The 15,406-nt window shown below is 44.0% G+C and overlaps 1 non-coding gene across 1 annotated transcript; it reads left to right on the top strand.

Moving 5' to 3' along the window:
* The first annotated feature begins 10,478 nt into the window (after positions 1-10,478).
* On the top strand, positions 10,479-10,560 carry trnaf-aaa. The gene has a single exon. It is a non-coding gene; the product is annotated as a tRNA-Phe (tRNA).
* Positions 10,561-15,406: the final 4,846 nt, after the last annotated feature.

Genomic DNA, 15,406 nt, shown 5'->3' with positions numbered 1-15,406 from the left:
AAAATGCATTTTTTTGACCCCTCCGGAGGTTGAAGTTTAGTCGTGTGTCTTATACCAATCAAATCCTCTCAGATCTCCGCAAGTACATAGGGATTAGTTGTCCATTTGGGATAGGACTGCAGGCCATCTGTCCCACTTCACACCTTTACACACCTGGTTATCCAGCCTTCTAGCTCTATAGGCCACAGTAGCATAGGTTACAGGTTTGTAGTCAAGCCACAGATTTCAGGTGAGATCCCATGATACACTCAACAATACAACAACACGATTCTCATGAATAACCATTAAGCCATTTGCTAAGATTTCCCCCATTTTGACATGTGGAAACCTGTTGTCACTCTTACCCTGACGGGAAGCTCCAGACACTTTTTTGGTCCTATCTGAGGCATTTTTAAATTCATGTCAAATTGGCCATATTCTGAAGACACTCTTATAGTCTGCAGGGTAATCGAACTGGCCACATCTAAAGTCAAGCCACAGGTAACAGGTGAGAAACCTTGTTAAACCCTAAAAGAAAAAGAAAAAACTCGATTGCATTGAAAATAACCATTAAGTCATTCAGGTCGCAGACTCCCCTATAGGCATGGTTTGAAACCCCCTCCTGACAATTTTTTAGCGCCTGCATGTCATGCACCTTTGTAAAATCCAGTTGAAAAATAAATGACTTAAGGTAACGTAAATGACACCTAGTTAATATGAGTAGTGAATAACTATCGTATTTTTAATATTCTGCAAAAACAGCTAGTTGATGAGAGGCTGAAAGAGAATTGCAAGAATCGCGCAATTTCACAGGCGGGCCCCAAACAGGCAAATAACAAAAATTATCTCGGAACGCAGAACTCGTCGGTCGTTGTCAGTGGATTGTATTGGCGGGAAGAACAAAAATATCGTCTGCAGGGTAATCGAACTGGCCACATCTAAAGTCAAGCCACAGGTAACAGGTGAGAAACCTTGATAAACCCTAAAAGAAAAAAACACGATTGTGTTGAAAATAACCATTGAGTCATTCAGGTCGCAGACTCCCCTATAGGCATGGTTTGAAACCCACTCCTGACAACTTTTTAGCGCCTGCATGTCATGTACCTTTGTAAAATCCAGTTGAAAAATAAATGACTTAAGGTAATGTAAATGACAACTAGTTAATATGAGTAGTGAATAACTATCGTATTTTTAATATTCTGGAAAAACGGCTAGTTGATGAGAGGCTTAAAGAGTTGCAAGAATCACGCAATTTCACAGGCAGGCCACAAACTACCAATTAACAAAAAGCATCTCGGAACGCACAACTCGTCGGTCATTGTCAGTGGATTGTATTGGCGGGAAGAACAAAAATATCGTCTGCAGGGTAATCGAAGTCGCCGCATCTAATATCAAGTACTTCCGGCGCCGACAGAGATGGCCGCCTCGCTTCGCGTTCCTATGAAACTGCAGTTTTTTGTTTTTTTACGTGTTATTTCTTACATTAGTACCCCAGGTCATCTTAGGTTTCATTACATACAGTCGAGAAGAACTACTGAATATAAGATCAGCGTCAACTCACCATCAGTACGACCAAGAATATGTTTTTCGTGACGCGGATCCTGTGTTCTGCCTTACAAACAGGACAACAGAGCGGAGCCCATGCAGCGACCCAAAAAAACGACTCCGAAAAAGAGGGAAACGAGGCGGTCTTCTGGTCAGACTCCGGAGACGGGCACACCGTGCACCACTCCCTAGCATTCTTCTTGCCAATGTCCAGTCTCTTGACAACAAGGTTGATGAAATCCGAGCAAGGGTAGCATTCCAGAGGGACATCAGAGACTAACGTTCTTTGCTTCACGGAAACGTGGCTCACTGGAGAGACGCTATCCGAGGCGGTGCAGCCAACGGGTTTCTCCACGCATCGCGCAGACAGAAACAAACATCTTTCTGGTAAGAAGAGGGGCGGGGGCGTATGCCTTATGGCTAACGTGACATGGTGTGATGAAAGAAACATACAGGAACTCAAATCCTTCTGTTCACCTGATTTAGAATTCCTCACAATCAAATGTAGACCGCATTATCTACCAAGAGAATTCTCTTCGATTATAATCACAGCCGTATATATCCCCCCCAAGCAGACACATCGATGGCTCTGAATGAACTTTATTTGACTCTTTGCAAACTGGAAACCATTTATCCGGAGGCTGCATTCATTGTAGCTGGGGATTTTAACAAGGCTAATCTGAAAACAAGACTCCCTAAATTTTATCAGCATATCGATTGCGCAACCAGGGGTGGAAAGACCTTGGATCATTGTTACTCTAACTTCCGCGACGCATATAAGGCCCTGCCCTGCCCCCCTTTCGGAAAAGCTGACCACGACTCCATTTTGTTGATCCCTGCCTACAGACAGAAACTAAAACAAGAGGCTCCCACACTGAGGTCTGTCCAACGCTGGTCCGACCAAGCTGACTCCACACTCCAAGACTGCTTCCATCACGTGGACTGGGACATGTTTCGTATTGCGTCAGACAACAACATTGACGAATACGCTGATTCGGTGTGCGAGTTCATTAGAACGTGCGTTGAAGATGTCGTTCCCATAGCAACGATTAAAACATTCCCTAACCAGAAACCGTGGATTGATGGCAGCATTCGCGTGAAACTGAAAGCGCGAACCACTGTTTTTAATCAGGGCAAGGTGTCTGGTAACATGACCGAATACAAACAGCGCAGCTATTCCCTCCGCAAGGCTATCAAACAAGCTAAGCGTCAGTACAGAGACAAAGTAGAATCTCAATTCAACGGCTCAGACACAAGAGGCATGTGGCAGGGTCTACAGTCAATCACGGACTACAGGAAGAAATCCAGCCCAGTCACGGACCAGGATGTCCTGCTCCCAGGCAGACTAAATAAAAATTTTGCCCGCTTTGAGGACAATACAGTGCCACTGACACGGCCTGCAACGAAAACATGCGGTCTCTCCTTCACTGCAGCCGAGGTGAGTAAGACATTTAAACGTGTTAACCCTCGCAAGGCTGCAGGCCCAGACGGCATCCCCAGCCGCGCCCTCAGAGCATGCGCAGACCAGCTGGTCGGTGTGTTTACGGACATATTCAATCAATCCCTATACCAGTCTGCTGTTCCCACATGCTTCAAGAGGGCCACCATTGTTCCTGTTCCCAAGAAAGCTAAGGTAACTGAGCTAAACGACTACCGCCCCGTAGCACTCACTTCCGTCATCATGAAGTGCTTTGAGAGACTAGTCAAGGACCATATCACCTCCACCCTACCTGACACCCTAGACCCACTCCAATTTGCTTACCGCCCAAATAGGTCCACAGACGATGCAATCTCAAACACACTGCACACTGCCCTAACCCATCTGGACAAGAGGAATACAGTGCCTTGCGAAAGTATTCGGCCCCCTTGAACTTTGCGACCTTTTGCCACATTTCAGGCTTCAAACATAAAGATATAAAACTGTATTTTTTTGTGAAGAATCAACAACAAGTGGGACACAATCATGAAGTGGAACGACATTTATTGGATATTTCAAACCTTTTTAACAAATCAAAAACTGAAAATTTGGGCGTGCAAAATTATTCAGCCCCCTTAAGTTAATACTTTGTAGCGCCACCTTTTGCTGCGATTACAGCTGTAAGTCGCTTGGGGTATGTCTCTATCAGTTTTGCACATCGAGAGACTGACATTTTTTCCCATTCCTCCTTGCAAAACAGCTCGAGCTCAGTGAGGTTGGATGGAGAGCATTTGTGAACAGCAGTTTTCAGTTCTTTCCACAGATTCTCGATTGGATTCAGGTCTGGACTTTGACTTGGCCATTCTAACACCTGGAAATGTTTATTTTTGAACCATTCCATTGTAGATTTTGCTTTATGTTTTGGATCATTGTCTTGTTGGAAGACAAATCTCCGTCCCAGTCTCAGGTCTTTTGCAGACTCCATCAGGTTTTCTTCCAGAATGGTCCTGTATTTGGCTCCATCCATCTTCCCATCAATTTTAACCATCTTCCCTGTCCCTGCTGAAGAAAAGCAGGCCCAAACCATGATGCTGCCACCACCATGTTTGACAGTGGGGATGGTGTGTTCAGCTGTGTTGCTTTTACGCCAAACATAACGTTTTGCATTGTTGCCAAAAAGTTCAATTTTGGTTTCATCTGACCAGAGCACCTTCTTCCACATGTTTGGTGTGTCTCCCAGGTGGCTTGTGGCAAACTTTAAACAACACTTTTTATGGATATCTTTAAGAAATGGCTTTCTTCTTGCCACTCTTCCATAAAGGCCAGATTTGTGCAATATACGACTGATTGTTGTCCTATGGACAGAGTCTCCCACCTCAGCTGTAGATCTCTGCAGTTCATCCAGAGTGATCATGGGCCTCTTGGCTGCATCTCTGATCAGTCTTCTCCTTGTATGAGCTGAAAGTTTAGAGGGACGGCCAGGTCTTGGTAGATTTGCAGTGGTCTGATACTCCTTCCATTTCAATATTATTGCTTGAACAGTGCTCCTTGGGATGTTTAAAGCTTGGGAAATCTTTTTGTATCCAAATCCGGCTTTAAACTTCTTCACAACAGTATCTCGGACCTGCCTGGTGTGTTCCTTGTTCTTCGTGATGCTCTCTGCGCTTTTAACGGACCTCTGAGACTATCACAGTGCAGGTGCATTTATACGGAGACTTGATTACACACAGGTGGATTGTATTTATCATCATTAGTCATTTAGGTCAACATTGGATCATTCAGAGATCCTCACTGAACTTCTGGAGAGAGTTTGCTGCACTGAAAGTAAAGGGGCTGAATAATTTTGCACGCCCAATTTTTCAGTTTTTGATTTGTTAAAACAGTTTGAAATATCCAATAAATGTCGTTCCACTTAATGACTGTGTCCCACTTGTTGTTGATTCGTCACAAAAAAATACAGTTTTATATCTTTATGTTTGAAGCCTGAAATGTGGCAATAGGTCGCAAAGTTCAAGGGGGCCGAATACTTTCGCAAGGCACTGTACCTATGTGAGAATGCTGTTCATTGACTACAGCTCGGCATTCAACACCATAGTACCCTCCAAGCTCGTCATCAAGCTCGAGACCCTGGGTCTCGACCCCGCCCTGTGCAACTGGGTACTGGACTTCCTGACGGGCCGCCCCCAGGTGGTGAGGGTAGGCAACAACATCTCCTCCCCGCTGATCCTCAACACTGGGGCCCCACAAGGGTGCGTTCTGAGCCCTCTCCTGTACTCCCTGTTCACCCACGACTGCGTGGCCACGCACGCCTCCAACTCAATCATCAAGTTTGCGGACGACACAACAGTGGTAGGCTTGATTACCAACAACGACGAGACGGCCTACAGGGAGGAGGTGAGGGCCCTCGGAGTGTGGTGTCAGGAAAATAACCTCACACTCAACGTCAACAATACTAAGGAGATGATTGTGGACTTCAGGAAACAGCAGAGGGAACACCCCCCTATCCACATCGATGGAACAGTAGTGGAGAGGGTAGCAAGTTTTAAGTTCCTCGGCATACACATCACAGACAAACTGAATTGGTCCACTCACACAGACAGCATTGTGAAGAAGGCGCAGCAGCGCCTCTTCAACCTCAGGAGGCTGAAGAAATTCGGCTTGTCACCAAAAGCACTCACAAACTTCTACAGATGCACAATCGAGAGCATCCTGGCGGGCTGTATCACCGCCTGGTACGGTAACTGCTCCGCCCTCAACCGTAAGGCTCTCCAGAGGGTAGTGAGGTCTGCACAACGCATCACCGGGGGCAAACTACCTGCCCTCCAGGACACCTACACCACCCGATGTCACAGGAAGGCCATAAAGATCATCAAAGACATCAACCACCCGAGCCACTGCCTGTTCACCCCGCTATCATCCAGAAGGCGAGGTCAGTACAGGTGCATCAAAGCTGGGACCTTAGAGACTGAAAAACAGCTTCTATCTCAAGGCCATCAGACTGTTAAACAGCCACCACTAACATTGAGTGGCTGCTGCCAACACACTGACACTGACTCAACTCCAGCCACTTTAATAATGGGAATTGATGGGAAATGATGTAAATATATCACTAGCCACTTTAAACAATGCTACCTTATATAATGTTACTTACCCTACATTATTCATCTCATATGCATACGTATATACTGTACTCTATATCATCGACTGTATCCTTATGTAATACATGTATCACTAGCCACTTTAATTACCTATGCCGCTTTGTTTACATACTCATCTCATATGTATATACTGTACTCGATACCATCTACTGTATCTTGTCTATGCTACTCTGTACCATCACTCATTCATATATCCTTATGTACATATTCTTTATCCCCTTACACTGTGTACAAGACAGTAGTTTTGGAATTGTTAGTTAGATTACTTGTTGGTTATTACTGCATTGTCGGAACTAGAAGCACAAGCATTTCGCTACACTCGCATTAACATCTGCTAACCATGTGTATGTGACAAAAAACATTTGATTTGATTTGATTTGAAGTTACAGGTGAGCTGCCTTGTTAAACCCTAATAATAAATAATAACACGATTGCGTTGAAATGACCCATTAAGCCATTTGTAAGGATTTCCCCCATGTGGACCTGTTGTCACTCTTACCCTGATGGTTGCTGATATTTCCAGACACTTTTTCGGTCTTATCTGAGGAATTTTATCATTCATATCAGAATGGCCATATTCTGATGCCAGTTTAGCGCTCATTCAATGACGATTTACTACTCTTTCCCATTGAAGGCCATATTGAGGTTAAATCAATGACTGGACTTTTTAATTTATAAAAACAAATGACTATTGAAAGTGCAAATCAGTATCGTGCATAGTTGTTCTGGTCTCTGTGGTGATTTTAGAGCGTTGTTCATATTTCTACTTTTACCGCATACACTTTAACCCGATACCCAGCTACTGTGCTGTAGTCAGGATGGCCGAGCGGTCTAAGGTGCTGCGTTCAGGTTGCAGTCTCCCATGGTGGTGTGGGTTCAAATCCCACTTCTGACAGTTTTTTAGTGCCTCTCAGGAGTCATGCTGCTCAGCAGTAATAATAATAATGATGAAATAACAACTTCACACAGTGAAATAACAATTCATAATAAACACTCTCAAATGCAGACCTTCTGCAGCTGAGCAAAGATCAAGGTTAAATAAGAAAACAGCTGGACTTCATAACAAATGAATGAGGGGAACATTTTGTGTTATTGCATTATAATGAGTTACTGCATTATCTTTCAGTTGTTAAATTTCACTTTCTGTAGGCTATGCCTGTTGGCCCATTCACTCCTAACAAGCCTGTTTTCTTCTGTCAACGTTGTCGTGGCCGAGTGGTTAAGGCGATGGACTAGAAATCCAATAGGATCTTCCTGCGCAGGTTCAAATCTTGCCGACAACGAAAATGCAGTTTTTTGACCCCTCCGGAGGTCGAAGTTTAGTCGTGTTTCTTATACCAATCGCATGCTCTCAGATCTCCGCAAGTACATAGGGATTAGTTGTCCATTTGGGATAGGACTGCAGGCCATCTATCCCACTTCACACCTTTACACACCTGGTTATCCAGCCTTCTAGCTCTATAGGCCACAGTAGCATAGGTTACAGGTTTGTCGTCAAGCCACAGATTTCAGGTGAGATCCCATGATACACTCAACAATACAACAACACGATTCTCATGAATAACCATTAAGCCATTTGCTGAGATTTCCCCCATTTTGACATGTGGAAACCTGTTGTCACTCTTACCCTGACGGGAAGCTCCAGACACTTTTTTGGTCCTATCTGAGGCATTTTTAAATTCATGTCAAATTGACCATATTCTGAAGACACTCTTAGGCTGCAGGGTAATCGAACTGGCCACATCTAAAGTCAATCCACAGGTAACAGGTGAGAAACCTTGTTAAACCCTAAAAGAAAAAGAAAAAACTCGATTGCATTGAAAATAACCATTAAGTCATTCAGGTCGCAGACTCCCCTATAGGCATGGTTTGAAACCCCCTCCTGACAATTTTTTTGCGCCTGCATGTCATGCACCTTTGTAAAATCCAGTTGAAAAATAAATGACTTGAGGTAACGTAAATGACACCTAGTTAATATGAGTAGTGAATAACTATCGTATTTTTAATATTCTGCAAAAACAGCTAGTTGATGAGAGGCTGAAAGAGAATTGCAAGAATCGCGCAATTTCACAGGCGGGCCCCAAACAGGCAAATAACAAAAATAATCTCGGAACGCAGAACTCGTCGTCGTTGTCAGTGGATTGTATTGGCGGGAAGAACAAAAATATCGTCTGCAGGGTAATCGAAGTCGCCGCATCTAATGTCAAGTCACAGGTGAGCTGCCTTGTTAAACCCTAAAAATAAATAATAACACGATTGCGTTGAAATGACCCATTAAGCCATTTGTAAGGATTTCCCCCATGTGGACCTGTTGTCACTCTTACCCTGATGGTTGTTGATATTTCCAGACACTTTTTCAGTCTTATCTGAGGAATTTTATCATTTATATCAGAATGGCCATATTCTGATGCCAGTTTAGCGCTCATTCAATGGCGATTTACTACTCTTTCCCATTGAAGGCCATATTGAGGTTAACCTGTCTACGATATTGGTTCCCAATTGGGAATCAACCCTCCCACGTTCAGCTGAAACGGTGGCGCATGGAACGCAAAAATATTCTTAAAAATATTTAACCTCCACACATTAACAAGTCCAATAGCTCAAATGAAAGATAAACACCTTGTTCATCTAGCCAGCAAGTCAGATTTCTAAAATGTTTTACGGCGAAAACATAGCACATATATATGTAAAACCACCACCAGACACAGCTCATTTGAATAGCCAAAACATGCAATCAACAAACGCAGGATTAAAAAATAAATCGTTCACTAACCTTTTGAAAATCTTCATCAGATGACAGTAATATGACATGTTACACAGTACATTTTTTTTTTCAATAATATGCCATTTATATCCATCAATGTCGATTTACAGTGAGTTCACGTTCAGAAATTACTCAAAAATGCCCGCAGGAAATCTAGGTTGCGCGGCAAGATAACGTAAATAGACATCATAAACTTTGACTAAATATACATGTTCTACATATATTTAGAAAGATACACTGCTTCTTTATGCAACCGCTTTGTTAGATTTATTTTTAACGTTACAGAAATCGCACACTATTCAATATGCTGAGACGGCGCTCAGTTCCAAGCTACATTTCTACGTAATGTTGGAGTCAACAGAAACACAGATTTAAGCATAAATATTCCCTTACCTTCGATGGTCTTCGTTCAGAATGTTCTGGAAGGCTTCAGACTTACCCAATACATTGTTTGGTTTCAAGTCTTGCGTCTTTGTATTAGCTACTGCTAATAACATCAGCTGAAATGCACCCAAAACGTCCTCTGGTCCGGAAAAGTTGCGCATCAAAACTTCAAAATTACATATTATATGTCGACTAAACAGGTCAAACTAAGTGCAGAAGCAAGCTTTATGATGTTTTAGACACACAAAACAAACTTCAATTCAATCGGCCATCGTCTGCCCCTCTCTTGAGTGCTGGAACAAAGGAATGGCTGGGACCAATTCGCGCCCCTACGCACAGCCTATTTTCTCGTGGCACGCACTAATTTCACTCCCATAGGGTCAATTCTCGCGGGATTTGAACGATTCAGAGCTCTTCTGAAAGAGGACATCTAGCGGAAGAGATAGAAAGTCTCCCCAGAATCATAACTGGTTGGGAAGGGTGGGGGCCATGACGTCAAAGTTGCTCCAACTTTCATGGCCACAAAAACTAGTTTGGAAGAATGCCTGCCCTGTGAGTTCTGCTATACTTACAGACATAAGTCCAACGGTTTTAGAATCTTTAGAGTGTTTTCTATCCAATAATAATTTTTATTTGCATATATTAGCAATTTTTGACAGATTTTTTTTCAGTTTACTAGGGGTACCCAATCTCTCCAAAGGGGGCATATGTCTGCCATATCCTTAACAGGTCTTAAATCAATGACTGGACTTTTTAATTTATAAAAACAAATGACTATTGAAAGTGCAAGTCAGTATCGTGCATAGTTGTTCTGGTCTCTGTGGTGATTTTAGAGCGTTGTTCATATTTCTACTTTTACCGCATACACTTTAACCCAATACCCAGTTACTGTGCTGTAGTCAGGATAGCAGAGCGGTCTAAGGCGCTGCGTTCAGGTCGCAGTCTCCCATGGAGGCGTGGGTTCAAATCCCACTTCTGACAGTTTTTTAGTTCACACAGTGAAATAACAATTCATAATAAACACTCTCAAATGCAGACCTTCTGGAGCTGAGCAAAGATCAAGGTTAAATAAGAAAACAGCTGGACTTAATAACAAATGAATGAGGGGAACATTTTGTGTTATTGCATTATAACGAGTTACTGCATTATCTTTCAGTTGTTAAATTTCACTTTCTGTAGGCTATGCCTGTTGGCCCATTCACTCCTAACAAGCCTGTTTTCTTCTGTCAACGTTGTCGTGGCCGAGTGGTTAAGGCGATGGACTAAAAATCCAATAGGGTCTTCCTGCGCAGGTTCAAATCCTGCCGACAACAAAAATGCTTTTTTTTGACCCCTCCGGAGGTTGAAGTTTAGTCGTGTTTCTTATACCAATCGCATCCTCTCAGATCTCCGCAAGTACATAGGGATTAGTTGTCCATTTGGGATAGGACTGCAGGCCATCTATCCCACTTCACACCTTTACACACCTGGTTATCCAGCCTTCTAGCTCTATAGGCCACAGTAGCATAGGTTACAGGTTTGTAGTCAAGCCACAGATTTCAGGTGAGATCCCATGATACACTCAACAATACAACAACACGATTCTCATGAATAACCATTAAGCCATTTGCTAAGATTTCCCCCATTTTGACATGTGGAAACCTGTTGTCACTCTTACCCTGACGGGAAGCTCCAGACACTTTTTTGGTCCTATCTAAGGCATTTTTAAATTCATGTCAAATTGGCCATATTCGGAAGACACTCTTATAGTCTGCAGGGTAATTGAACTGGCCACATCTAAAGTCAAGCCACAGGTAACAGGTGAGAAACCTTGTTAAACCCTAAAAGAAAAAGAAAAAACTTGATTCCATTGAAAATAACCTTTAAGTCATTCAGGTCGCAGACTCCCCTATAGGCATGGTTTGAAACCCCCTCCTGACAACTTTTTAGCGCCTACATGTCATGCACCTTTGTAAAATCCAGTTGAAAAATAAATGACTTAAGGTAATGTAAATGACACCTAGTTAATATGAGTAGTGAATAACTATCGTATTTTTAATATTCTGCAAAAACAGCTAGTTGATGAGAGGCTGAAAGAGAATTGCAAGAATCGCGCAATTTCACAGGCGGGCCACAAACAGGCAAATAACAAAAATAATCTCGGAACGCACAACTCGTCGGTCGTTGTCAGTGGATTGTATTGGCGGGAAGAACAAAAATATAGTCTGCAGGGTAATCGAAGTCGCCGCATCTAATGTCAAGTACTTCCGGCGCCGACAGAGATGGCCGCCTCGCTTCGCGTTCCTATGAAACTATGCAGTTTTTAGTTTTTTTACGTGTTATTTCTTACATTAATACCCCTTGTCATCTTAGGTTTCAATACATACAGTCGAGAAGAACTACTGAATATAAGATCAGCGTCAACTCACCATCAGTACGACCAAGAATATGTTTTTCGTGACGCGGATCCTGTGTTCTGCCTTACAAACAGGACAACGGAGCGGATCCCATGCAGCGACCCAAAAAAACGACTCCGAAAAAGAGGGAAACGAGGCGGTCTCTGGTCAGACTCCGGAGACGGGCACACCGTGCACCACTCCCTAGCATTCTTCTTGCCAATGTCCAGTCTCTTGACAACAAGGTTGATGAAATCCGAGCAAGGATAGCATTCCAGAGGGACATCAGAGACTGTAACGTTCTTTGCTTCACGGAAACGTGGCTCACTGGAGAGACGCTATCCGAGGCGGTGCAGCCAACGGGTTTCTCCACGCATCGCGCAGACAGAAACAAACATCTTTCTGGTAAGAAGAGGGGAGGGGGCGTGTGCCTTATGGCTAACGTGACATGGTGTGATGAAAGAAACATACAGGAACTCAAATCCTTCTGTTCACCTGATTTAGAATTCCTCACAATCAAATGTAGACCGCATTATCTACCAAGAGAATTCTCTTCGATTATAATCACAGCCGTATATATCCCCCCCCCAAGCAGACACATCGATGGCTCTGAATGAACTTTATTTGACTCTTTGCAAACTGGAAACCATTTATCCGGAGGCTGCATTCATTGTAGCTGGGGATTTTAACAAGGCTAATCTGAAAACAAGACTCCCTAAATTTTATCAGCATATCGATTGCGCAACCAGGGGTGGAAAGACCTTGGATCATTGTTACTCTAACTTCCGCGACGCATATAAGGCCCTGCCCCGCCCCCCTTTCGGAAAAGCTGACCACGACTCCATTTTGTTGATCCCTGCCTACAGACAGAAACTAAAACAAGAGGCTCCCACGCTGAGGTCTGTCCAACGCTGGTCCGACCAAGCTGACTCCACACTCCAAGACTGCTTCCATCACGTGGACTGGGACATGTTTCGTATTGCGTCAGACAACAACATTGACGAATACGCTGATTCGGTGTGCGAGTTCATTAGAACGTGCGTTGAAGATGTCGTTCCCATAGCAACGATTAAAACATTCCCTAACCAGAAACCGTGGATTGATGGCAGCATTCGCGTGAAACTGAAAGCGCGAACCACTGCTTTTAATCAGGGCAAGGTGTCTGGTAACATGACCGAATACAAACAGCGCAGCTATTCCCTCCGCAAGGCTATCAAACAAGCTAAGCGTCAGTACAGAGACAAAGTAGAATCTCAATTCAACGGCTCAGACACAAGAGGCATGTGGCAGGGTCTACAGTCAATCACGGACTACAGGAAGAAATCCAGCCCAGTCACGGACCAGGATGTCCTGCTCCCAGGCAGACTAAATAATTTTTTTGCCCGCTTTGAGGACAATACAGTGCCACTGACACGGCCTGCAACGAAAACATGCGTTCTCTCCTTCACTGCAGCCGAGGTGAGTAAGACATTTAAACGTGTTAACCCTCGCAAGGCTGCAGGCCCAGACGGCATCCCCAGCCGCGCCCTCAGAGCATGCGCAGACCAGCTGGTCGGTGTGTTTACGGACATATTCAATCAATCCCTATACCAGTCTGCTGTTCCCACATGCTTCAAGAGGGCCACCATTGTTCCTGTTCCCAAGAAAGCTAAGGTAACTGAGCTAAACGACTACCGCCCCGTAGCACTCACTTCCGTCATCATGAAGTGCTTTGAGAGACTAGTCAAGGACCATATCACCTCCACCCTACCTGACACCCTAGACCCACTCCAATTTGCTTACCGCCCAAATAGGTCCACAGACGATGCAATCTCAACCACACTGCACACTGCCCTAACCCATCTGGACAAGAGGAATACCTATGTGAGAATGCTGTTCATTGACTACAGCTCGGCATTCAACACCATAGTACCCTCCAAGCTCGTCATCAAGCTCGAGACCCTGGGTCTCGACCCCGCCCTGTGCAACTGGGTACTGGACTTAATGACGGGCCGCCCCCAGGTGGTGAGGGTAGGCAACAACATCTCCTCCCCGCTGATCCTCAACACTGGGGCCCCACAAGGGTGCGTTCTGAGCCCTCTCCTGTACTCCCTGTTCACCCACGACTGCGTGGCCACGCACGCCTCCAACTCAATCATCAAGTTTGCGGACGACACAACAGTGGCAGGCTTGATTACCAACAACGACGAGACGGCCTACAGGGAGGAGGTGAGGGCCCTCGGAGTGTGGTGTCAGGAAAATAACCTCACACTCAACGTCAACAAAACTAAGGAGATGATTGTGGACTTCAGGAAACAGCAGAGGGAACACCCCCCTATCCACATCGATGGAACAGTAGTGGAGAGGGTAGCAAGTTTTAAGTTCCTCGGCATACACATCACAGACAAACTGAATTGGTCCACTCACACAGACAGCATTGTGAAGAAAGCGCAGCAGCGCCTCTTCAACCTCAGGAGGCTGAAGAAATTCGGCTTATCACCAAAAGCACTCACAAACTTCTACAGATGCACAATCGAGAGCATCCTGGCGGGCTGTATCACCGCCTGGTACGGCAACTGCTCCGCCCTCAACTGTAAGGCTCTCCAGAGGGTAGTGAGGTCTGCACAACGCATCACCGGGGGCAAACTACCTGCCCTCCAGGACACCTACACCACCCGATGTCACAGGAAGGCCATAAAGATCATCAAAGACATCAACCACCCGAGCCACTGCCTGTTCACCCCGCTATCATCCAGAAGGCGAGGTCAGTACAGGTGCATCAAAGCTGGGACCTTAGAGACTGAAAAACAGCTTCTATCTCAAGGCCATCAGACTGTTAAACAGCCACCACTAACATTGAGTGGCTGCTGCCAACACACTGACACTGACTCAACTCCAGCCACTTTAATAATGGGAATTGATGGGAAATGATGTAAATATATCACTAGCCACTTTAAACAATGCTACCTTATATAATGTTACTTACCCTACATTATTCATCTCATATGCATACGTATATACTGTACTCTATATCATCGACTGTATCCTTATGTAATACATGTATCACTAGCCACTTTAATTAACTATGCCACTTTGTTTACATACTCATCTCATATGTATATACTGTACTCGATACCATCTACTGTATCTTGTCTATGCTGCTCTGTACCATCACTCATTCATATATCCTTATGTACATATTCTTTATCCCCTTACACTGTGTACAAGACAGTAGTTTTGGAATTGTTAGTTAGATTACTTGTTGGTTATTACTGCATTGTCGGAACTAGAAGCAAAAGCATTTCGCTACACTCGCATTAACATCTGCTAACCATGTGTATGTGACAAATAACATTTGATTTGATTTGATTTGAAGTTACAGGTGAGCTGCCTTGTTAAACCCTAATAATAAATAATAACACGATTGCGTTGAAATGACCCATTAAGCCATTTGTAAGGATTTCCCCCATGTGGACCTGTTGTCACTCTTACCCTGATGGTTGCTGATATTTCCAGACACTTTTTCGGTCTTATCTGAGGAATTTTATCATTTATATCAGAATGGCCATGTTCTGATGCCAGTTTAGCGCTCATTCAATGACGATTTACTACTCTTTCCCATTGAAGGCCATATTGAGGTTAAATCAATGACTGGACTTTTTAATTTATAAAAACAAATGACTATTGAAAGTGCAAGTCAGTATCGTGCATAGTTGTTCTGGTCTCTGTGGTGATTTTAGAGCGTTGTTCATATTTCTACTTTTACCGCATACACTTTAACCCGATACCCAGTTACTGTGCTGTA

Source organism: Oncorhynchus mykiss, unplaced genomic scaffold (genome assembly GCF_013265735.2).
Source record: "Oncorhynchus mykiss isolate Arlee unplaced genomic scaffold, USDA_OmykA_1.1 un_scaffold_308, whole genome shotgun sequence".
NCBI classification, from domain to species: Eukaryota; Metazoa; Chordata; class Actinopteri; order Salmoniformes; family Salmonidae; genus Oncorhynchus; species Oncorhynchus mykiss.
This window is presented reverse-complemented; position numbering and strand designations above follow the sequence as displayed.